At 33.5% G+C, this 24,144-nt stretch overlaps 1 long non-coding RNA gene across 1 annotated transcript in view; it reads left to right on the forward strand.

Annotated features, from left to right (window-relative positions):
* The first annotated feature begins 245 nt into the window (after positions 1-245).
* Positions 246-24,144, forward strand: part of LOC129629953 (uncharacterized) — a 34,741-nt gene continuing 10,842 nt past the window's right edge. The window contains exons 1-2 of the long non-coding RNA XR_008703430.1: positions 246-302; positions 9,644-9,712. This is a non-coding gene — a long non-coding RNA (uncharacterized LOC129629953). The remainder of the gene's footprint in view (positions 303-9,643; positions 9,713-24,144) is intronic.

A 24,144-nucleotide genomic window follows, 5' to 3' on the forward strand; every position in this document is an offset into this window, starting at 1 on the left:
TAGCCAATGGGAATTTGCTGTATGACATAAGGAGCTCAAACATGGAGCTCTGTGACAACCTAGAGGGGTGGGATGGGGTGGGAGGTGGGAGGGAAGTTCAAGAGGGAGGAGGCATATATGTGTGCTTACCTATAGCTGAATCATGCTGATGTATGGCAGAAACTGACACAAGATTGTAAACCAATTATCCTGCAATTAAAAATAAAGTAAATAAATAAAAGGGCACAGAAAAGAAATCTCAGATTGCAAACAAATCAGTCTTCTTGAATGAGGTGGGTCCAATATACTTCAACAGTTAATAGGTATTTATTTTTCAAATTTGCTTCTTCCTGTTAGAAATTTTTCTCTCAACTTTGGAATGGGAAGCAAAACAAAGGAAAAAAGTCAGCAACACAATTTATTTGCCAGTGTATTTTATATAGTTTTTACCTCAGAATCATTTTAGTTGATGTTTTCCAAAATCCAGAAATGACTACTGATTACTCTGAACCAATAGTTTTCCTCCAGGTTATAGGTGCTAGGGGAAAAAAAATTTTACTGTGAAAAAAAGACTTTAAAAGTTTTAAGACACCTGAATTCTTGCAGCTGTCTAGAATAAATGAGAAGTTCCAGCCAAGAGGCCAACAAAGGTAGAAAAAATAACAAACACATTTGGATCCTTGATAATATCTTTGAACTAAAGAGCCTCCAAATTACCCTGCCTTCTTTTTCTGTGAGTTAATGCAATCTACATATTTTATTATTTATTTATTTTTCAATCTACATATTTTAAAACCGTTTTTTAGTGTATTCTTGGTATTTGTAGCTGAAAGTCTCCTAACCTATCTTGTCTTTATTATTATTTATTTCTAAGGAAATTTAGTAAATGTTTATCTCTTGCATGTGACCATGTACCAAAAATTTGAGAAATAAAATAATGAACTGAGAAGAGAAGAGGAATGGAATTCAAAGTTGTCAAAGTCTTTAGGTAGAAAATGAGACCAAGGACTGTGCTTGATAGATGAGAAGATAGGGAGAAAGTGAGACAAGGAAAAGGCTGTATGTCTGACTGAAGAGTCTGATTTGACAGCCCATCACAGTACATTTCAAATATATTGCTTATATGTCGATGTGGCCTATTTTCATGTCCTGACAGAATTATTCATTATCCCCATTACTCTTAGTTGGTACTTTAGAGTTTCTGAAAGTAGAATTCTCTTTATCCAGTAGTAAAAGAAATATCCCAATATTTATTTAGTTACAGATTGTAGTTTAGATTTTTACACTAATAATGATGTTTTATTTGTTTCAAACCAACATTTATTACAAAAATTATGATAAGTAGATTATGTGAACACAAATGTAAAACTCAACTGCTTATCTATGAAAAAATTTTCCATTAGTCATAGAAAAATAGAGTAAAACAGCAATAAGACTTTGGTTTTTCTAATAATAGGTTTTTTTAGTGAGTCTTTGAAATAAAAAAATTTGGATAGTTCTGATAATTTGAGAAGCAAATTTCAATTATCTAATGTTAGGATTAACTTTGGTGTCCACACTTCATAGTGTACACATTAATGTTTTATTACACAGCAATGTATTTATCTATTAATAAAGACATTTTATTAACATATTCAGAATCAACACTTTTAAAATTAAGTTGCTATTTCTTACATATGCATTTATATTTGTGTTATAGAATATGTTTATAGATTTGAGCAAATCAGACCATGTGTAAGGTAAAAACAATTAGTAATTTTCCTGAAGAGTGACAAGTAAAAAATTTTGTTTTGTTGAACTTTTATCATCAATGATGAGTTTCCTTCTATTAACCATAAAATAAATTTTAGTTTCCAAAATTGTGGCAATATTATATTTATGTCACTAGAACATAGTAATATATGACATGGCTTTTATAATGCAGGCCTTAAATGTCATTAAATCAGCTTTTAATTGTCATGTATTGCTTCTTTATTCAAAACCATCTTCAAAAATGAGCAAAGATGGGCACAATAAAGGACAGAAATTGTATGGACCTAACAGAAGCAGAAGATAATTAAGAAGAGGTGGCGATACACAGAAGAACTGTACAAAAAAGATCTTCATGACCTAGATAACCATGATGATGTGATCACTCACCTAGAGATCAGACATCCTGGAATGTGAAGTCCAGTCGGCTTTAGGAAGCATAACTGCAAACAAAGCTAGTGGAGGTGATGGAATTCCAGTTGAGCTATTTCAAATCCCTAAAGATGATGCTGTTAAAATGTTGCACTCAATATGCCCATACATTTGAAACTCAGCAGTGGCCACAGGCCTGCAAAAGGTCAGTTTTCATTCCAATCCCAAAGAAGGACAATGTCAAAGAATGTTCAAACTATCACACGATTGCTATCATCTCATACACAGCAAAGTAGTTCTCAAAATTCTCCAAGCAGGTCTTCAACAGTGCATGAACCATGATCTTCCAGATGTTCAAGATGGATTTAGAAAAGCAGAGGAAGCAGAGATCAAGTTGCCAATATCTGCTGGGTCATCAAAAAAGCAAGAGAGTTCCAAAAAAAAAAAAAAAAATCTACTTCTGCTTTATTGATTATGCCAAAGCCTTTGACTGTGTTGATCACAACAAACTGCAAAATTCTTAAAGAGATGGGAATACCAGACCACCTGATCTGCCTGCTGAGAAATCTGTATGCAGGTCAAGAAGCAACAGTTAGAACTGGACATGAAACAATGGACTGGTTCCAAATAGGGAAAGGACTATGTCAAGGCTGTATATTGTCATCCTGCTTATTTAACTTATATACTGAGTATTTCATGAGAAATGCTGGGCTGGATGAATCACAAGCTGGAATCAAGATTGCTGGGAGAAATATCAATAACCTCAGAAATGCAGGTGACACCATCCTTATGGCAGAAAGTGAAAAGGAACTAAAGAACCTTGTGATGAAAGTGAAAGAGGAGGGTGAAAAAGCTGGCTTAAAGCTCAATATTCAGAAAACTATGATCATGGCATCCAGTTCCATCCCTCCATTTCAAATAGATGGGGAAACAATGGAAACAGTGACAAATTTTATTTTGGGGGGCTCCAAAATCACTGCAGATGGTAACTGCAGCCATGAAATCAAAAGACGTTTGTTCCTTGGGAGAAAAGTTATGACCAACCTAGACAGCATATTAAAAAGTGGAGCCATTACTTTGCTCACAAAGGTCGTCTAATCAAAGCTATGGTTTTTCCAGTAGTCATGTGTGGATGTGAGAGTTGAACTATAAAGAAACCTGAAGACCGAAGAATTGATGCTTTTGAACGTTAGTGTTGGAGAAGACTCTTGAGAGTTCTTGGACTGCAAGGATATCAATTAGTCAATCCTAAAGGAAATTAGTTCTGAATATTCATTGGAAGGACTGATGCTGAAGCTGAAACTCCAATACTTTGGCCACCTGGTGGGAATAACTGACTCATTGGAAAAGATCCTGATGCTGGGAAAGATTGAGGGCAGGAGGGGAAGGGACGACAGTGGATGAGATGGTTGGATGGTATCATCGACTCAATGGACATAAGTTTGAGCAAGCTCCAGGAGTTGGTGATGGGCAGGGAAGCCTGGCGTGCTGCAGTCCATGGAATCGCAAAGAGTTAGACATGACTGAGTGAACTGTACTGGTCTTTAAAAACTACTTAGTATTTAAACATGTCAGTGTTTTGTTGTATTTATATGTGAATACCAATGGTACTGATACTGATTCCAATCAGCTAACAAGAAAGAACCAGTACAAAAGAGAGCAGTTATAAAAGAAAGTATAGACCTAATCTTTTACTTAAAAGAAATTACATAATTCTTGTGATTTGCTATGATTAATAAAATTCAGGGGACATTAATTTTTATGCTTGAATATTGTTATATTAACATCAAATGCCAATTGTGAGTAAAACCCTTTTTCCATTAACATCTAACTAATAGAATTTCTTTAAATATCTCCTTTTATATATCATTGTATATTCAGTTCCTATATATACTATTTTCCTGGGATTTCCTGGTGGCTCAGACCATAAAGCGTCTGCCTGCAATGCAGGAGACCCGGGTTCAATCCCTGAGTTGGGAAGATCCCCTGACGAAGGAAATGGCAACCCACTCCAGTACTCTTCCCTAGAAAATTCCATGGATGGAGGAGCCTGGTAGTCTACAGTCCATGGGGTCGCAAAGAGTCAAACACGACTGAGCGACTTCACTTTCACTTTCATACTATTTTCCTAATAGATTATCTTAATTGTTACAGACAGATTTATTCTGAAGCAACACAACTAAAATAAAAATTATAAATTTCTAAAGTAGTGATTATTTTAATAGTAACAAAAATCTGGAGAAATACAGCTGTAATATACTATGAGCCATTTATTTTTAAGCTTAGATATTGAAAGTTCTGTATATTTACTTTATGTGTGTATATATATATATATATATATATACACACACACATATATATGGAAGGACTTGAAGTGGTATATGCATTTTTCATGATAAAATGAGGTTTAAATAATATTAAAGTACTGAATATGCAAGATTTTATGATTATGCAAAATAATGCAATTTGATATCTTCTCTGAATTGTTAAAAATTATCTCACTTTTTAATTTGGCTTTTATTTTGCTAGCATTTTTATAATATTTTTATTATGCTACAACTTTTTTCCCATTCATATGCTTTGGAAATTTACATGCATTATAGATAGTTTCATCTTTTAAACATGACTGATTACTTAGGCATTTGAATATTATCCTCTTTCAGAAATTATACAATAAATATTCTTCAACAGGTATAATTATTCACTTTCATAAGAGTTTCTCTATGATTTATACCCAGAAATAGAATTCTTGAGATTTAGCTTATATACATATTTCTAAATACTGAGAAAGCAATGTGTGATTTCTGATTATATTCTAAGAACATAAACTTTATTTTCAAATATATTTCTCAAAATTAAAGGCAATTTGGAGACAATTTCAAATATGGATACATGCAGAAACCCTAGATAAGTATTTTATTATTGAATCCTTTTAATTTTACATGCTCTTTATATTGAAGCAAAATTTGAATTCAGGTAAGTCTTGAGGCCTTATTTATTTCCTTCATAACATTATAAATGTTGCTCTTCTAAATTATGAAACTATTTACTTCTACAATGGAAAAATATGAGATCAGATTAATAACACTTCTTCCTCTTTGTAGGTAATCTGATTTTTTTATCTCCTATATAAAACTTGAGTAATTAATGAGTTTATTTTAATATTGCTTTTCTCATATTAACTTAGGTAGAAGACTGGCCTTTGTATTGAAATGTTCATATTATTTTTAAGATAGTTTCTCATATTTTCTTCTTTTTTTTCTTTTATTTTTTGCATTATATTCTGTTCTCTTGAGACCCCTATTTTGTGCACATTGGAACTTGTTTGTCTTCCAGTTCTGCAATTTAATATTTATTTATATTTGTATCTTTTGACTTTTCCCCAACATTTGGTATGGCTTTCAATAGGTATTTCAACTGTTCCTGCTTGTATTGTTTTTGACTTTTAATGTTATAGCAATATCCATAGTTTTTTCCTTCTTCATTTTTTTGTTTTAAGTTATCAACTTGTTTTTAAATTTTTTGAAATTGCCTCATCATTGAGCTGTTTAGTGTGTGTTTTCAATTTTGATTTGTTTAGTAATACCATATGTCCTTAATTTTGTTGTTATTAATTGGAATTATGTCTTTGAATAATCCTTCTGTGCTATAAACCTTTAAATTTTTATAATTGTATCTTGGAGGATATTACTTACTTTTAACTATAGTCGTCAATTTACTGAAAAGTGTTATTGCAGAGAAATAAAGCAGAGAAATCTATTTTCTTTCCCATGAAATCTGTAATTTTCTTAGTGTTTCCTGATTGGTGTTTCAAAGATTGGCGCTGCAGAAAGTAAAGCCATTAAAATCACAGGACACTTTGTGTTACCTCCGTATCTCTGCTTGCCTTCCACTATTATACACATCTGGCTAGGCTGCTAAACTGAAAACAGAAATTTCATTTAATCATAGTATTTTCCCTTGCACCATTCTCTCTTCTAGAGAAATGTCTCATTTCATGATTTAATCAGACTTCTAAGACATTCTATTCTAATCAATGGAATTTTAGATGGAGTTTTCAAGACTAATACTTGATTTCTAGAAAAGTGTGTATTTTGTTCTGTATTACATTTGATTTTGGGGTTTTTTGATATATCTTTTGCTACTTTAGTGAACCGACCACAAAATTTGACAAGAATACTCTATAGCTTTAGTTTCTTTAGTTGTTTCTTTGTTTCATGGAACAGTTTTCTTTTAAATATTGGTGTTTTTTTTCTCTCATTTTTTGTGGGTTTTAAGGGAGCTAGATGAAGTAAAAATGACTTTAGACAACTATATTTCACAAAATTTCCAAATACCAACTTTGAAATGATTTCTCTCCTAATGTCCTCACAGTGACAGCAGCCTATATTAAATAATTGATAGGAAAACTTTAAATACACAAACACACACACACAGAGGAGCCAAGTACTCTCAATGACTGTACTCAGGGACACTATTACCATGTCTGGACACTCTCTGGACAAATGTCATGCCTGGAAATTTCTCAAATTTGAGAAATGATACCAGGTGGAAAGTTAAAGTTTACTGCTATTGGATATTTTGTTAACAAAATTATAGTGAAGTTATGAGACATTGATGCTTAACAACTGAAACTTTCAATTGAAGTAAACATTAAACATAATAAAACATTCATTGATGGAAACATGCCATATGCCATGCTCAGTCATTTTAGTCTTGACCGACTCTTTGTGACCCTGTGGACTGTAGCCTGCCGGGCTCCTCTGTCCATGGGATTTTCCCAGCAAGAATACTCCCTCCTCCTCTCCCTGTGTCCTCCCTTATTTCCTTTCTTTCCACACTCTCTCTCCCTCCTCTCCTTCCTTCCTGCCTTTCGTTAGTATTTCAAACATCATCTATATTTACCTGAAACTCTAAGAAAATAATTTCATTTTTCATTCCAAAAAGAAATGATAAGCAACAACATAGTAATCACCTCAAACTATACTTCTGAACCAAGAAATTTACTTACACCAACACATTCATTCCTCTATTCTTTAGTACAATGTATAGTATTCTTCTCTTGCTTCTCAGGTTGATATCTTCTAACCAGCTTCTGATTTCTGTCTTTGCTTCCTTTTCAAGAATCTCACTTTGGTCATTTATTTCTTGTCTTCCCCATGTCTTCAGTCTCAGGCTGTTTAGTGGTTGATTCTCTGAAGCTTTTAAATGTGCTCTAATCTAACCCCAAACCAAATTCTTGAGCAACAAAGATGCTGACACATATATAAATTTTTTTTTGAGAATTATTCATTTATGTGTACCTTAAAAGTGAAGTCACTCAGTCGTGTCTGACTCTTGTGACCCCATGGACTGTAGCCTACCAGGCTTCTCCATCCATGGAATTTTCCAGGCAAGAATACTGGAGTGGGTTGCCATTTCCTTCTCCAATGTGTACCTTAGGCAGGTTAAAATCTGTATTTATAAAACAGAAAAAGTTGATAATTTTTACAGCTGGGCCTATCCTGCTCTTCCTCTTATATTTTCACTCTAAATGAAAGTCACTACCATCCATTAAATGACCAATAGATAAAGTGTGTCTTGGATATATAATATATATGTATATTACATGTTATATAAGTATACTGTGATGAATTTGGAGTTGAAAGGATTATTTTTTTTGTCTTAAAGAGAAATTATCAAATTTGAGAAATGCTAGGACAAAATATGAGGCTATTTATAAAGATGGACACTTCAACACGAACAAGAAAGGCCCTTCCTTGGTAACTCAGATGGTAAAGCATCTGCCTGTAATGCCGGAGACCCAGGTTCAATCCCTTGGTCAGGAAGATCCCTGAGTTGGGAAGATTCTCTGGAGAAGGAACTGGCAACACACTCCAGGCAAGTATTCTTGCCTGGAAAATCCCAGGGATAATGGAGCCTGGCAGGCTACAGTCGATGGGGTCACAAAGAGCCAGACATGACTGAGTGACTAACGCTTTTAACATGAGTAAGTAATTTACCAATAAATAATTCATAAATTAAATGCTCAAGGCATTCTGGATTCTATATGTAGAATTAAATTCTCTGTGTTAATTATTTGCATATGTAGTCTTAAAATATGTGTATTCATTATGCTTTAATTTTTATATTTATAAATGCTGTAGTATACGTAATTTTAAAATAAGAAATTTTATTTGGTTGCTATTTTTTAATATTGTAGGATATAGAAATATCAGAAAGGGAAAGTTAATAAAAAGCAAAATAAGTAAGTGATAGTTCACTTTTATAACAGACGATAAATGTATTAGGTTATAAAAATGTCCAAGTCTGAATGTGCCATATGTGAAACAAATATACCTTATAACTCTATCTTATAATATGTATATATAAGCTTAACATGTTTGTGCAAAAAAATATGCTCATGTCCACAAGTCTATTCTCTGCATCTTCATCTCCATTCCTTCCCTGAAAATAGGTTCATCAGTAACTTTTTCTAGATCCCATATATGTATTGTACAGCAGACACCAACACAACATTGTAAAGCAATTAACTCCAATTAAAAAACAAATTTAAAAAGTGTCGAAAAAATTATGCTTGTGGAGTAGAAGCATAGCTTTCTTCAGAACTGATTATTTTTTAAACAGTATATTCTAGATGGCCTATTATTCTCCTATTGTTAAGAGACTAGTCTCATAATTACCTATTGAAAATGTGCTGAGTTTACAAATTGATTGGTATGCATGTTGAAAGGATTTGACCGAATTTAAGGAGCAATAACGGCAGATGGTGATTGCAGCCATGAAATTAAAAGACGCTTACTCCTTGGATGGAAAGTTATGACCAACCTGGATAGCATATTGAAAAGCAGAGACATTACTTTGCCAACAAAGGTCCGTCAAGTCAAGGCTATGGTTTTTCCATGGGTCATGTATGGATGTGAGAGTTGGACTGTGAAGAAAGCTGAGCACTGAAGAATTGATGCTTTTGAACTGTGGTGTTGGAGAAGACTCTTGAGAGTCCCTTGGACTGCAAGGAGATCCAGTCAGTCCATGCTAAAGGAAATCAGTCCTGGGTGTTCATTGGAAGGACTGATGCTAAAGCTGAAACTCCAATACCTTGGCCACCTCATGCGAAGAGCTGACTCATTGGAAAAGACTCTGATGCTGGGAGGGTTTGGGGGCAGGAGGAGAAGGGGATGACAGAGGATGAGATGGCTGGATGGCATCATCGACTTAATGGACATGAGTTTGAGTGAACTCCAGGAGTTGGTGATGGGCAGGGAGGCCCGGCGTGCTGCAATTCAGGGGGTCGCAAAGAGTCGGACACGACTGAGCGACTGAACTGACCTGAACTGAGGGGGCAATATGCCTCTTTTTAATGAACTAAATAGCTTTAATGAATCTGAGTAAAATTTTAAGACCTGAGGTTACCTTGCAATTGAGTAAATGATCAATTAAAAGAATTAACTCAAATTTGATATAGTGGATACTAACAGCATCAACTTTATATAGCTGCTGAGTTGCTGATGAGATAAGCAAATTCATGTGTTTTCAAATGCAGAGCTATCATTATTTCCAGAAGACTTTGAAATAAGTATTTGGAGCTGCATATATTTTCAAACTAAGAAAGGTAAGAAAGAAAAGTTCCAAATAACACAGGAAAACAAATTGTACTCTTAATGTGTAGACCATTCAGAGGTCTTTGTTTTTTTTTGTTTGTTTGTTTGTTTGGTTGGTTATTGGTTTGCTTGAAGGTTCAGGATTAACATTGCTGGCGTGAACACATCTTGCATTTCTGAACAATTAAAATGTTAAAGATTTCCAGAAGAGCAGGTGATGAGAATTTAGTCAATCCATAATTTAGAATGAACCAAATGCTACTGAATGTTTTGGTATGCATAAAAACATAAAAATGAATTAAACACATTCTTGAATAATTTAATGGTTGAAAACAAATGTTACTGATAATTGATATTATCAATTATAGTTATATATGAATTATAATTATTTATAATTATATGTGGAGAAGACAATGGCAACCCACTCCAGTACTGTTGCCTGGAAAATCCCATGGACGGAGGAGCCTGGTGGGCTGCAGTCCATGGGGTCGCTAAGAGTCCGCACGACTGAGCAGCTTCACTTTCGCTTTTCACTTTCATGCATTGGAGAAGGAAATGGTAACCCACTCCAGTGTTCTTGCCTGGAGAATCCCAGGGATGGGGGGAGCCTGGTGGGCTGCCGTCTATGGGGTTGCAGAGTCAGACACGACTGAAGTGACTTAGCAGCAGCAGCAGCATAATTATATATACAATAATAAATGACAGTTTCATATAGAATTTTGATGGAAGGAAGGATAGCACTTAAGAAAATGAGGAAAATGGACTCATTTTCAGGAAAATTCAACATGCATGCTAAGGCATGTAGGCATGAATGAAGAAAGTGGGATATTTAGAAAATATTTTCCAGTGAAGGGTGGCCAAAAGCAGGATGTGGCCATTCTTACAGATGAGATTCTAAAATAGCTGAGATGATTCATCAAGACACTGATACGAGTTCAATCTCTAGGGAGTCACAGGGCAATGTGCATATAGTGATTACAAGAGTGAAACCATAATTGACTTTATTTTAATTTGTATTTTTGAGAAATAGTAATAGTGAAGAACATTATTAGCAAAGACATTATATGTACAAGGATATTATTATGAATAAACAAGGTGAACCATCCTAAGGATTTTCACTAAACTTAGAACTTCATATGAACAGAAGGCATTTTTAACAAAATTAAAGCTATTTCTCTAGTCATCGTTATCCTTACTTTGTATTTTTTGAGTATTGCATTAACCCACACCAAATGTAGACAGAAACAAGCTCAAGAAAGGTATATTTTCAAAATTATAATAATAAAGACTCTTTCAAACCAACTTCCCTTTATGTCAGTCACTGAGGCAGCTGCATCATTGGTTTAAATGACTTATATGTATTATTTTTATTTGCCCCTAACCTATGTAGATCTTTTATATGACTGTAACAATTCTACAGACAGCAGTGCCTTGTACCTAGTCTGCTTTCTCTGGGTTCAGAATCTGCAATGAAATTGTAGCAGTGAAACAGGATAGAACAGCTCTGAGATTCATCTGTTTGCAGTGGCAAAAGGAGGCTTTAACTAAGGAGGCCTCACAGTATTAAGATGTCAACAGGATTTGCAGCACATTACTGAACCCTCACCAACGCATGAGGATTATTTCCAATTTACTGTCAGTCAAGTTAAGCAAATTTGTATAAGATAAATTATTCATGATACACAATTCTTATGATATAAATTTCCAATTTTTCTTCATTACAGCATCACTACAGCTAAGTGAATTGTTTCTATTCTAACCATTCCATATTTCTTTTTGTTATTTATCCATAGCCTGTTCAGGCTATAATGAATTTCCTGGTTTCTCTGTTCTGCACTGTCACTTCCCAGTATTAAAACCTTCTTTGATGTTAATAGGAAATATTCAAGTTCTGCTTCTGTCCTTGCAAAATGTGTAAGAGTCTGATCTTTATCAGAAGGTTTTGCTCTTTTATTTTCTGTCATGTGTTTTCTTCTTATTTAAGAACTGCTTTCACTTAGAACCCCCTCCACCCTCCCTACTTCATGGGAGTGATTCTGTTTACGGCTACTGTTGGGCTGCCATTCTGTTAGATGTGGTCAAGTGAAGGCTTCCTTTAGGTAAATGGGGGCTAGTTAACATATCTTCTGGCTTCTGTCTGGGTATTGGGTGAAAATGATTTCCTTTTAACTTCAACACATGAAATACATTGTAAACCTCTTAAAGACTAAAATAATTATCCTGATCTACAGTACCTCTAGTGGCTTTACATTTTTAGCATTTCATGTACAGTCTTTTGTAGGATATTTGCACATCGATGGTAAATAAACCATACATCTGAAGAGTAATGACAAAGCAAGTTTAATTAATAGTGGTAACAAATTCTGTCAAGAAACCATGGAAGAATGACATAAAATTGAACTCAACAGCAAAGTTAAGGATAACTGAAAATAAAAGGACATTGAGATGCTGCTTGGCTCTCTGTTTGGGGCACCATTATTCAAAATGACAGCAATTATGTCTTAGTTTTACTTTCAATGTTGCTCTCCAATATGTTCAAATATAAAGATATGCAATGCCTCATCAGTCACTATTATATTATTTTTTCATCATAATTAGGTGCATATGCTAATTCTACTAGACACCATAAATAAAAGGAAATATTTATCTTCCAAATCAATAAAGTTTTAAAAATCAGCATAATTTTATGCTATAAACTTCAGCAGAGATGTTAAAAATAAAATCTCTAGCCTTTTAAATTTAGGATATCACATTAAATTTTATTCTGTAGTAAGAAAACAATTATTAAGAAAGTCATCCTTGCCTGGAAAATTCCATTGACAGGGAAACCTGGCAGTCCATAGCCTGTCAAAGAGTCGGACATGGCTTACCAACTGAGCATAGATAGCACACAAGAAAACAATTTTTAAGAAAATCATTACTCAGTTAATTCTGCTTCTATCTTTCCATGGGATTGCAAAGAGTCAGACATGAGTGAGTGACTCAACAACAGAAACAATCTTTCCATTTGTAGACTTGTCTAAAGAAATATAAAATACATGTAATATCTTATATATTTAAAGAGTGAAAAGATCTTGAAAATTCGCTTTTAGAAATATGCTTAATCACTTAAGAAAATGCCAAATCACTTTTTAAAAAAAGACTCTGGAGCCTAAATTATGATTTTGAATATTTCATTGATACATACAGCTAAACACTGTAATAATGTATACACCATAATGCAAAACAGATGCAGAAAAACAAATTTTTAATCTTACTGACAACAATAGCAAATCACTTACATAGTATTTAGATCAGACCCAATAAATACTAGTGGACTATTTTTTTAACTATTTTGTGTGTAGATGAAAATAAGAGAACAAAAGGAACACTTCTCCTTGGAAAAGCGGTTTTTCTAAATGTTACTGATGGTATTGTCTAATGCAGTGTTTGCTGTATTGAAGATCTAGACTCAGTGGATTGTGAAATTAATGTAGTGGTTTGTGCCTAACCTTTCAACATGAAACAAGTTAAACTCAGGAGAAAGTGGATAGAATGAAGAATGGTGTATTTCCAATATTAAACGTAAGTATAATTCATGAGGGGCTTCCCTGGTGGCTCAGATGGTAAAGAATCTGCCTGCAATGCAGGAGACGTAGATTCAATCCCTGGGTACAGAAGATCCCCTGAAGAAGGGAATGGCTACCCACTCCTGTATTCTTGCCTGAAGAATTCCATGGACAGAGGAGCCTGGCGGGCTATAGTCAATGTGGTAGCAAAGGGTCGGACATGACTGAGCTACTAATATTTTGCATTTCATAGTTTGTGAAATCTCTACTTGTTTTATATATGCATTTGTTATTATCTAGTCAACATAGCCAGTATGCCCATAAAAATTGTTAATTTTGGCACTGATATGAGTTAATCAATGCATCCATTCTTATACTGGTTTCTATGACATAGGCAACAGTAAAATGTCTTTAACACCAACCTGGGATATTATTTATATAATTTTTACATTTTTATTCCAGATATATTTCTTACTGTTATTTATAATAAAAATGTTAGAGCAGACTTGTGACAGTGAATACATTTTTATAATAATGGATGGTGCCACTGGGATTTGTGAAAAGTACTGCTTTAATAAATGATAGCAACTCAGAAAGTTATCTTTCTGCAAAATAAATTAAAATAATTATAGTACTTAAAAAAATCAGACTTTCACTTAGAACACCTAAATGGTGTGTTCTGTAGAATATATAAAATTATGTAAGATTACTCTTTCTATTAACTATCATGCTTTCTCTACTCTTTCTCCATTCAGTTTGAAGTCAACCCAAAAACGTTATGGGAGTTAAATGTTTCCATTTTCCAGTAATGAATAAGAAAACAAACAGTATAAATTATGAATAGATAAAAGTGAGTGGCCAAAAATATTTTCGTCTCTAGTGCTTTTGCATTCAAAGAGATGTCTAAATGGTTATAATACAGGTCAGGGTCCTCATGCAAATTGTATCCATTGTAGAAGGGAATTGAGTATTGCCATTTAGTGCATGTGTTTATGTATAAGCAGGAAACTGAGAAATAATGTTCTTGCCAGCAGAAAAAGCAGCCCAATCAATCTTGCTCTATTCTATTCACTGTGTTGTATGATAATCTTATAACCTCTGCACCCTGAGAGCAATTCTTGTCCACAATCAACATTTGATTCTGTTTTTCATTTTGGAAACTTAGAACCTCAGAACGTTATTGAAAAGAATATTAGCTTATATGTGGAAGTAAAGTAGATAAGATAAATATAACTTTAAGAATATTATGTGTAAAATTATGAATCTTTATTCCTAATAAATTTGAGTCTATTTTAGGAGAGGTGTCTAAATTTTTTTAATGAAATGACAACTTTAAATTGTAAGGCAATGTTGTTATTTATTGCAATGGTGTCTCTCAAATATCTGGGCAACATTTGGAAGATAATAAGACTTCTGTCTTATTTATCTTATGGTATGAAACCAAGTAGGCTTTTTCAGACCTGACAGTCTCCAAGGAAATATTATTCATTATGTATTTACAGTTATTGGATTAAAGCTCTGTAATCTGCTATGTTCAATTAATAATAATACAGAGCAGGGTGAACTATGAAATACATTGTGCTTTTTAAAAAGCTCTAATATGGGAAAAGACAAGCAGTTTGTCCTAATGAATGCATGTAATTGGTGCACTTTATTATAAAACACTGGAGCAGCATTTTTCAAGAGGCAGTTCTATTTGTAACTGGCTGTCTTCAGCATGTCAGGGTGTAATAAATGTGCTGCAGACTAGAACTGCTGATTAGCATTTCTGGAATCCCAGGAAGTTAGTAAAAGCTGTTTGCCATTAAAGGAAGACCTTTTTAGCAGCCTTCAGAAAGAGCAATAGTCCAATGACCTATGATTGTTTTTCAGTGTATGTAACTTTAGGAAGATTTCCTATAATGTATTTGGTGATAAGTGTGATAAAAAAGGAAGAAAATGTTAATGAGAAAATTATGATACCTTGTTGTAGTGTAATAACAGTTCAGTATTTCCCATGTATGTATGTTTGAAATGTCTAGTACAAGAGGTATATTCACCATAATATCTGAATCACATTAGCTTATTTCCCATTTTTTCATGTTTCTCAGTAATTCAAAGTCAATAATGGATGTAAATCGGCCACTGATGAAAAGAAAAATGAATAAAACTAGTTTTCACAGGCATCCTCGGTGATGACAAGTAAGGCCAAACCAAAAGTCACTAATAGAATAGAGTTTGAGTAACACACTCAAAGGAAAATTGTCTCCATTTTTTAGTTTTAATAGACAATATAACAAAATGCTATCTTAACACAAAACTTTTGAGAAACTAGGTAGTTACAGTATTTAGTCCTGAAATGTTAAAATAATCATTTTCAAGATGATTTAATCGTTTTCAAGATGTAAAATGTAAGCACAGAAACAAATCATATATTAATACCTATTATTTTTCAGTGCTTTCAACCTGTTAGTATATTGTTACTCTCAATCTCTTCTAACAATTATTTCTAAGAGTCTCATAATTCATCTACAGCTGGCTTCAATTTGAATAAAACTTTTCAAATAATGTATTTTATAATTGGAATCACTTGAATTTTAAATCTAAACATGTAAACATTTCTATGTTAAGAAATGATATTATTCTTAATTCCAGTCTTCTGAATTAGAAACTGTGGTGATTTTAAATACAATGCATATATGTGTAAACAGAAAAATATATGAGTTTTAAAAATGAATGGTATATTACAAGGAACAAAAAATAATCTAACATTAAAAAAAAAGACTAATGGTGAAAGATTGGAAAAAGATAAGTAGTGACCAGGTTAGCCATGCTAATATCTGAAAAAAAATTAAATTTTATTTCAAGAAAGTAATGAGACAAAGACATTATACATTAATAAGTATTCTATACAGCAAAAAGACATAACAGTCATGAATATTAATGCTTCTAGTCATGGATCCTCAAAATTTATGATAGAAAGTTTGACAGAATGGAAGAGAGAAAGAGCTTTACAATAATAGTAGAAAACTTCAAAACTTTGCTTTCAATAACTAGATATCCACATACATTAAATTAAATCTTCACCTTAAATCATGTGTAAATATTAACTTTAAATACAAAAAAAGGTGTAAATTTAAGAGTTAAAATGTTAATACTCTTAGAAGAAAACATTATGGAATATCCTCATGACACTGAATTTGTTGATAATTTCATGAACATGGCACCAAAAGCATAGTCACTAAAAAAAACAATAAGTAAGATAGATTTCATTAAAATTAAGAATGTCTTGACATCAAAGTATATGATCAAGGAAATGAAAGACAACTCACTTAATAGGAGGAAATATTTTCAGTCATATTACTGATAATGGATTAATATCTACATATATATATATATATAAATTCCTACAACTTAACAATGAAAAAAATGGTTAAAGAACTCTAATAGACATTTCACCAAAAAGATATAAAAATGGCCACCAAGTACATGAAGAGATGCTTAATATTGTCATTAGAGAAATGCAAATCAAAACTGCAGTGAGATACTACTTCATACTAAGCCTCATATAATAAGGGAAAAAAGGAAGATAACAGTGTTGGTGAAGATGTAGAGTCACTGAAACCCTAGTGCATTGCTGGTAGGAATTAAAATAGTGCAGCAGATGTGGTAAACAGTTTGATGGTTTCTCAAAAAGTTAAAAAGAATCACCATAAGATGCAGCTATTCTGCTCCTAGATATATAGCCAAAATAGCTAAAAACATGGACTCAGATAGGCATTTGTAAGCCAGTGTTCATAGGAGCATTATTCATAATAGCAAAAAGTTAGAAATAAAATGGAGTATGCACATAAAATGAAATGTTTTTCAGTCACAAAAAGAAATGAAATTTTGACATATGCTATATATAGTAGATTGGTATTGAAAAATGTGCTCTATGAAATGTCATATATAGAAGATAAACATTAAATGATTTCATTTATGAGGTACCTATGATAGCCAAATTTATAGAGACAAAGTGTAGTAGAGGTTACAATGGACTGCAAGGAGAGGACAATGGGAAGTTACTGTTTAATAGGTATAGAGTTTTAATTGAGGGTGATGAAATGTTTTAGGAGTTAGAGGTCATGACTATACAATTAAAATTAGAAGTGCTCACTTAATAATTAAATTTTTCTCCACTTGTGTGGTCATGTCATAAATCCACTCTGGGGCTTTAATGAAAGATGTGTCTCTTCTTTAGAAAAATTAATTCCTCTACACACACATACACACACACATAGTCTCTTTGAAATGAATTTCTGTAGCCCAGTTACCCTCTGAGGTCCACCTTTAGGCCCTGGATTTAGAATCTTTAGTAATAAAAGCTGGCCTCTTCTTCAAAAATAAACAAATAAATAAAGTCATCTATCTTTATACATACAACACACACATTGCTGTAAGGAGTTTTATGAGTTTGAATACTCTCTATGTTCTGTTAATGTAACTCAGGTTCAGAACCTTTGTGATCCTCTCATAAAGAGATGAGGTTCCAATGAAGAGAGATAATAACAAAATATTCTGCACATGAAGGTAGCTGTATAATATTCCCTTCTCTGTTGGAAGGATGATATACAATTATATATTCTAACACTTACTTGATAGTAAAACTTCATTTTAGTTCTATCATACATTCCCTTAGTGTCATTTTCTATTTGAAAGAGAAGGATGCAAAAGGAGGACAAAATTACTTTCTGGGGCTATTTTACTAATTTTTGAACTTTACTACAAGTAGGAATCCTTACTGATGATACATCATATATTTAAAATAATACATTTGGCATTTCAAGAATTTTTTAGCTTGATTTTGACTGCCTTGCATATGCATATGTTACATAGCCTGTGTCATTCAATTCCTTCTGACCACCTCTTTCAAAGCTATATAATGATCATTAATATTTGTCATCTGCCCATTCACTCTAAACACATTTGGTGGTTCATACCAGGAATTATAACTTCTTATATAGAATTATCCATGATTACCTTACAATTATTCTTTCACCATATTCTTCACAGACATCAGTCAGATTTATCAAGTGTAGCCTTATTATTATCTAAACTTTATTGCCATGACTGTAAGTATCCAGAGATTTCTTATAGCACAAAGCCATTAGCATTAACTGCTCATGAAATCCAGTGCCTTAAAGAATCTAATGGACTTGCAGTCATTTCTCAGCAACTAATAAGCTGCGATCACCCGTGTGTTTCATGTTCACTTTCTTAGTTTCATACACATTCATTTATTTTATCCCTGAGGTTTCAAATATCATCCTACTCAGTTATTTACTCTTCATAAACCATCTAGTTCCACTTACAAATATCAAATCATAATAGAGATTATGATACATGAATGTTTAAAATAGACTTATTAAAACAGGTCATTACATTCTTCTTATTGTTCAATATTGATATCAGCAAAATGAATGACAATAAAATGATTTTGTTTCAGAATATGTCATAAAAAGCCACAAAAGAACATAATAAAATATTATTATGCAACATAAGGAAAATAAATAGTTTGGGGAATGAAACAGTTGAACCACTAAAAATGTTCTGAAAATGATTTCTAAGTCCTTTGTGGCCAAAATATATCAGATAAAACCATGACATAAAAGTTACATTGGAAATTAAACTAGTTCATTTTAAAACTTGAAATGTATAAAATATTAGATAGCTGGAGAAAAATGTGTTTAAATTTATATCCTGCTCAAACATATAAATGAATATTGTGAATTTTTTCTTAAACCAAAAGTACTTCCTTTACTGATTCTGTTGATAAGATATTTTGTATTAAATAAGACAAAGATGAGTTGTTTAGATGTGTGAATGATACACAATGATGAAGGTTGATAGAAAACAGTTGATAGCATTTCAATAGAGAATGGAATGTTATACATCTTATCCAATATAAAGGAGGTCCAAATAGTCTAACACTTAAAAACTGCCTTCAAATGTGTATAATATTAAGTGGGGGTGGTACTAGAGCCATTGAGCAATGTACAAAAAAATCAGAAAAATGAAATTCTTGTAATGTGATATGAGCGAGTCTCATTATAAAAGTGAAAAGTGAAGTTGCTCAGTCATGTCCGACTCTATGAGACCCTGTGGGCTGTAGCCCACCAGGCTCCTCTGTCCTGGGATTCTCCAGGCAAGGATACTGGAGTGAGTTGCCATTTCCTTCTCCAGGGGATCTTCTCAACCTAGGAATTGAACCTGGGTCTCACACATTGCAGGTAGATGCTTTACCCTCTGAGCTACCAGGGAAGTCTCATTATAAACCACGTTGTAAATCCTATACAGGTATACAGGGAAGGAAAAGTAAATTCCCCTCTATCTTTCTGAATTCTTAACTGAGACCTCTGTAAGATAAATTAACAAGAGAAAGACACAGAAGATTAGCATGTATATCTCACAAATACATGGGATATACTCAGGGAAAAATGAGCAACTCTCTGAAATGTTACATGTAGCTTGGTGATCAAGTACCATCTTAATAGTGAAAGGAGAGAGGGGATGCAGTCCTCTTAGAGGAGAGTAAATTATCTTTAGGAAAAATGAATGGATCCTTAAAAGAATAGAAGGCATTATTGTGACAGTCTGTCTGGATGTGGGTCCAGTTCTCATCTCTTCCTGTGATAAGTCAATCCTTCCCTGGTTGATGAAACTGCTGGAGAGGAGGTCTTTGACAGTTGAGTTCTTTTTAAAAGAGCTGTCTGTATTTAGGCAGATTAAGGGAGGTTGATGTTAAAGGATAAACTGAGGCACAGTAAAATTTTCCAAGACCTTATTTCAGTAAACATCTGCTACTCTAGGGGATCACCAAACTGAATGCTATAAGGGGCTCAAAAAAGGCTTTTATAGAGAAGATGTGGAAGAAAAGCACAAAGATGATTTGATTGGCTATAGCTTAAGTGGTTGCCTTATTTGGGGATGCCTAGCTGTCTCTATGATTGATTGTTTTTAGGTACGACTTTTTTTTTCTTTTGAACTTTTTAATTTTGTATTAGGGTATAACCAATTAACAGTGTTGTGATAGTTTCGGGTATACAGAGAAGGAACACAGCCATGCATATATGTGTATCCATTCTCTCCCAACACTGCTCCCATCAGGCTGCCACGTAACATTGAGCAGAGTTCCACGTGCTACACAATAGGTCCTTGTTGGTGATCCATTTTAAACACAGTGTGTACAGGACCATTCTTAACCTTGAGGCATTTATAGGAATTTACTCTGGCTAAGGTTTCCATTTGCTCCCACAGGCTGCCAGGTCATTAGAGACTAATGGTCGCCTTGTTCAATCACTTTAACAAGAGAAAGCTTCATCCTGCTCTTGCTGTTTTTCAAGTGCTTATATTTCAAAATAATCAATATACCAACGTGGCATATTTTGGCGTGAAATATTCTATTCTTCAACTAAAACTAAAAGAAAGCAGAATAGGTAGGGAAAAGGCACTTGGTTAGAAGTCTGACTGCATATATTACAATAGTTATTGGATATCAGACCAAGGTACAGCTTTTCTAAGTGTGTTCAAGGAATATTTGTACTGAAAAAATTTTTGTGAGGAAAAAAAAAGAAAATCTGATCCCAAATCAGTTTGGCCCCATGTCTTATGCTAGACCAGCAAGTTTACATTAGCAAATCAAATGTCTTTTTTTAAATGTGGATTTATCAAATTATTGTAAGAACTAAAAATGAATGTCTGCTGGCAATGGCACACACTCCAGTATTCTCGTCTGGAAAATTCCATGAGCAGAGGAGCTTGGCGGGCTATAGTCCATCGGGTCAGAAAGATTCGAATACAACTAAGTGACTAAGCACTAGCATCTTATTAGTTCAAATAGAAACTATATTTAACCTCTTCTTATTTCCTTCCTTTATAGTGTTAATATCAGTTGGTGTGTTTTAGTTGTGTTTGTGTTTACTAAAATTCTTTTATTTATATTGATATTTTATAATATATTTTGGGTATTTACTTTTCAAGAATGTCAACAACATTGACATTGTTTTTTAATAACCTTTTGGGCTAAATTTTGGACTACAGTTAAGCTATTGTATGAGAATAATCTGTGGAACTGTTTAACAATTCATATTCTTGGACCCTATCTGGTTTTGATTCAACATAATTTGGGGCCAAATTTTAATCTACATTTTGAAAAGCTTTTTAGATAATCCTGATGGATAGCCAGGTTTAGGAGCTATTTCTTACTGCTGAATTAGTGGGCTCCCACATAAGATACAGTTAATTATCAAAATTCATAATTCACTTTCAAAAAATATATACAAACTGAGTCCAGCAATTGTTATAAATAATTATTTTATTTTTCATCAAGTTTTTCGTCACCCATTGGTTATAATATCACCTCGCAAGGTCATCAAGAATTCCTTTTTTTTCCTTATGATCTCTCCCCAGAATCTCTCCCCTCTCCAAAAGTCTGGGCTGGCCATTAGACCCTATGCATTGTGGTAGAAGGGCTTTGCATGCTTGCAGGTCCCTCAGAGTGAACACTACTGGGAGGGGGGAGCACATTTTCTTGTTGTACTTGCCTTACAGTATAAATCTTTTTTGTTATTTGAAGTCTATGTCACTCTTTCATTGTTCTAAAGACCCCCACACAGTTACAAAATGAAGCAAAAGTAGAGTAGAAATACTTCTTTGTGTGGCTATTTCCCAGTTGTAATTTACACATGTCAAATATATTTGGTTGTCTCCAGGCCCTCCTTGTTCCACATTAGATAATTAGAGTGAACACATCTTAAATTTTACTTTGAGCAAAGAACTTTGAGATATATATATATATATATATTTTTTTTTACACATACATACATACATATATTGATGCCAGTTTTCTCTATCCATGTGATTCTCAAGGCAAGAATACTGGAGTGGATTGCCATGTCCTCCTCCATTGGCAGGCAGGTTCTTTACCACTAGCACCATCTGGGAAGCCTGTAAGACCCCAATGCAAGAGACATAAGAGACATGGGTGGATCCCTGGGTCAGGAAAATCCCCTGGAGGAGGGCACGGCAACCCACTCCAGTATTCTTGCCTGGAGAATCCCATCGACAGAGGAGCCTGGCGGGCTATAGTCCATAGTGTTGCAAAGAGTCAGACACGACTGAAGCAACTTAGCCTACAGGCACATATATAATATCAAAAGTTAAGATCAATTCTGTTTAAAAGACATGCATTTCATGAAGTAGTCATCTGAATTTAGGTTGAATGATTGATGTGAGTAGCACAAAAAAGAACAGAGCAAGTTTCAGATTCAAGGAAGAATGAATGTTTCCTAATGTAAAAAAGGTGATTGGATGTGGCAAAAAACAGTGACCTCTCTTATTACATTTGAAAGAATCTGCCCGTTAGAAAACTGTTGCCCAGAATAGATCTACATTAGTAGAGATAACATGAAAAATCAATGACTGCTCTCTATCTAGAAGAGATACTTGCCCATGTGAGGAGAAAAATAATAAATGTCAACAAATTATGTCCTAGCCAGATAGAACATAACTACTATAAATTTATCTGTGGCACTTCATTTGTTGGGAACAAATTTGTAGAGAAGAAAGATAAAAACAAATTTAGGAAAAGAAATTTTCTTCCTGCTATTCACATATTGGAATGTGGCCAGTATCAGCTATTCTGTAATGAATAGGGAATGGCAGCAAAGAGACAAGTAAGATACAAATAAAAGAACAACTTTCACTTAAATGATTTTAGATAGATGTTTTGTTCTTCCATTGAGGCCATGTATGAGTTTTAATTAAAATTCAAAATTAACATTTAAAGGTTTATGCAAAAGAAGATAAATAGTTATAATTGTTAGACAACGTTTTTCTCACAGAGGAGTGATGGTCTCTAAAGTTCACAGAGTTGAAATAAGACGCATAGTGAGAATTTAAGAAGGGAAAAAACGTGAGAAACAAATTGTGACATTTAAAATGGAAAATTGTGAATTATTATTTTCTTTCTTCTTAATCATTAATTCTAATAAATATTCATTACCTACTTATTAAAATTTTGCTAGTGCTAATATTTTTCTCACAAAATAACACTGTGTTTCATTCATTCTAAGAAGCAGTTTCAGTTGCAATATCTTCTTACTCAGATCACTAAAATTTTACCATTTTTAACATACTTAATATTAAACTACAAGTATGTAATTTGACGCTTTAGGATTTTTTTATTCTAATATATTTAATAAAGTTAATATTTATAATCAAATGTTCACCCTTTAGTATGTATTTTTCTATAATTTTTTAAAGCCCTTATATGGAGGGATCATTGTATCCTAGATATAACGTTATCAAACTCACATTTGGCTGCCCACTGCTCAAAAGCCAATAATTGAGAGTCAAGTGTCAGTAGAAAGGAAGGACGCTGTAATCAGAAATGCTGGACCTCTGGGGAGAAGATGGACTCATGTCCTAAAACCAACTCCAAAGTTTCTGCTCAATCACGACAGCTTTTAAAGGGAAAAGGGCTGGCGGAAGAATCTCAGTGAATCATTAAGCCTGGAGGTTGGGGTCTGCATCATTCTCCACTGCCTGCAGACTGGCTGACTCTGTCTTCAGATGTTATCTTGCTCGTGTGTTCTGTCTGCAGGATTGCTACATGGGCTTTTGGGGGTAATGAACTAGTCATTCTTTAACTACTTAATTCTTATTTCTTTTTATCTGGGAAAACAGCCAGTGGGTTAGGCAAGGCAAAGTGTGCATTCAGAACAGCATAAGTAAGGAATTAGGCTAAACTGCCTAGAGATCTCATTTCTATAATCAGATTATTTCAAGGTAAATTGGGAACAGAAAAGAGCAAACAAGAAAAGGGCAAAAGAGCTGCTTTCATAAGTAATATGTATGATATTAACTTTATTCTT

This window comes from Bubalus kerabau, chromosome 16, assembly GCF_029407905.1.
Source record: "Bubalus kerabau isolate K-KA32 ecotype Philippines breed swamp buffalo chromosome 16, PCC_UOA_SB_1v2, whole genome shotgun sequence".
Taxonomy (NCBI): domain Eukaryota; kingdom Metazoa; phylum Chordata; class Mammalia; order Artiodactyla; family Bovidae; genus Bubalus; species Bubalus kerabau.